Source organism: Ciona robusta, unplaced genomic scaffold, assembly GCF_009617815.1.
Source record: "Ciona robusta unplaced genomic scaffold, ASM961781v2 AP042746.1".
NCBI classification, from domain to species: Eukaryota; Metazoa; Chordata; class Ascidiacea; order Phlebobranchia; family Cionidae; genus Ciona; species Ciona robusta.
Window position 1 is genome coordinate 50,001 of NW_028323125.1, and position 2,500 is coordinate 52,500.

Genomic DNA, 2,500 nt, shown 5'->3' on the forward strand with positions numbered 1-2,500 from the left:
TTTTTCTTCATTTTCGGGACTTAGTTTTTTTTCCAAGTTCATTTTTCGGAACTTTTTTTTTTTCAAAGGCTATTTTCGGGACTTAGTTTTTTTTTCATTTTTGGGACTTTGTTGTTTTTTCATTTTCGTGACTTAGTTTTTTTTTCAAATGCTATTTTCGGGACTTAGTTTTGTTTTTCATTTTCGGGACTTAGTTTTTTTTCTTCATTTTCGGGACTTAGTTTTTTTTTCATTTTCGGGACTTAGTTTTTTTCTTCATTTTCGGGACTTAGTTTTTTTCTGTTTTTGGGACTTATTTTTTTTTTCAAAGGCTATTTTCGAGACTTATTTTTTTTCTTCATTTTCGGGATTTAGTTTTTTTTTCATTTTCGAGACTTGGTTTTTTTTTCAAAGGCTATTTTCAGGACTTATTTTTTTTTCATTTTCGGGACTTAGGGTTTTTTCTTCATTTTCGGGACGAACTTCTTTTTTTTTCCAAGGCTATTTTCGGGACTTAGTTTTTTTCTTCATTTTCGGGACTAAGTTTTTTTCTGTTTTTGGGACTTAGTTTTTATTTCAAAATTCACTAAGTTCATTTTCGGGACTTAGTTTTTTTTTCATTTTCGGGACTTAGTTTTTTTTTCAAAGTTCATTTTTCGGAACTTCTTTTTTTTTTTCAAAGGCTATTTTCGGGACGTATTTTTTTTCTTCATTTTCGGGGCTTAGTTTTTTTTTCATTTTCGGGACCCATTTTTTTTTACTTTATTTTCGGGACTTGTTTTTTTTATAAAAGTACATTTTTCGGAACTTAGTTTTCTTTTTCAAAGGCTATTTTCGGGACTTAGTTTTTTTCTTCATTTTCTGGACTTGTTTTTTTACAAAGGCTATTTTCGTGACTTATTTTTTCTTCATTTTCGGGACTTAGTTTTTTTTTCATTTTCGGGACTTAGTTTTTTTTATTCATTTTCGGGACTTAGTTTTTTTTTCATTTTCGGGACTTAGTTTTTTTTCCAAGTTCATTTTTCGGAACTTTTTTTTTTTCAAAGGCTATTTTCGTGACTTACTTTTTTTTCAAAGGCTATTTTCGGGACTTAGTTTTTTTTTTTCATTTTCGGGACTTTTTTTTTCAGAGGCTATTTTCGAACTTGTTTTTTTTCAACTTGGGAACTTGTTTTTTTTTCAAATTTTACTTTCGGGACTTTTTTTTTCAAATGCAATTTCCTGGATTTTGTTTTATTTCAAAGGTTATTTCCGGGACTTAGTTTCATTTTTAAAGTTTATTTTCGGGACATTCTTTTGTATTCAAACTTTATTTTCGGGACTTTGTTGTTTTTTTTAAACTTTATTTTCGGGACTTCGTTTTTTTTTCAAAAGCTATTTTCGGGATTTAGTTTTTTTCTTCATTTTCGGGACTTAGTTTTTTTCTGTTTTTGGGACTTAGTTTTTTTTTTCAAAGTTCACTAAGTTCATTTTCAAGACTTAATTTTTTTTTTCAAAGTTCACTAAGTTCATTTTCGGAACTTCGTTTTTTTTTCAAAAGCTATTTTCAGGATTTGTTTTTTTTTTCATTTTCGGGACTTGGTTTTTTTTTCAAAGGCTATTTTCAGGACTTATTTTTTTTTCATTTTCGGGACTTAGTTTTTTTCTTTATTTTCGGGACGAACTTCTTTTTTTTTCCAGGGCTATTTTCGGGACTTAGTTTTTTTTTCATTTATGGGACTTAGTTTTTTTTTCATTTTCGGGACTTAGTTTTTTTTCTTCATTTTCGGGACTTAGTTTTTTTTCCAAGTTCATTTTTCGGAACTTTTTTTTTTTCAAAGGCTATTTTCGGGACTTAGTTTTTTTTCATTTTTGGGACTTTGTTGTTTTTTCATTTTCGTGACTTAGTTTTTTTTTCAAATGCTATTTTCGGGACTTAGTTTTGTTTTTCATTTTCGGGACTTAGTTTTTTTTCTTCATTTTCGGGACTTAGTTTTTTTTTCATTTTCGGGACTTAGTTTTTTTCTTCATTTTCGGGACTTAGTTTTTTTCTGTTTTTGGGACTTATTTTTTTTTTCAAAGGCTATTTTCGAGACTTATTTTTTTTCTTCATTTTCGGGATTTAGTTTTTTTTTCATTTTCGAGACTTGGTTTTTTTTTCAAAGGCTATTTTCAGGACTTATTTTTTTTTCATTTTCGGGACTTAGGGTTTTTTCTTCATTTTCGGGACGAACTTCTTTTTTTTTCCAAGGCTATTTTCGGGACTTAGTTTTTTTCTTCATTTTCGGGACTAAGTTTTTTTCTGTTTTTGGGACTTAGTTTTTATTTCAAAATTCACTAAGTTCATTTTCGGGACTTAGTTTTTTTTTCATTTTCGGGACTTAGTTTTTTTTTCAAAGTTCATTTTTCGGAACTTCTTTTTTTTTTCAAAGGCTATTTTCGGGACGTATTTTTTTTCTTCATTTTCGGGGCTTAGTTTTTTTTTCATTTTCGGGACCCATTTTTTTTTACTTTATTTTCGGGACTTGTTTTTTTTATAAAA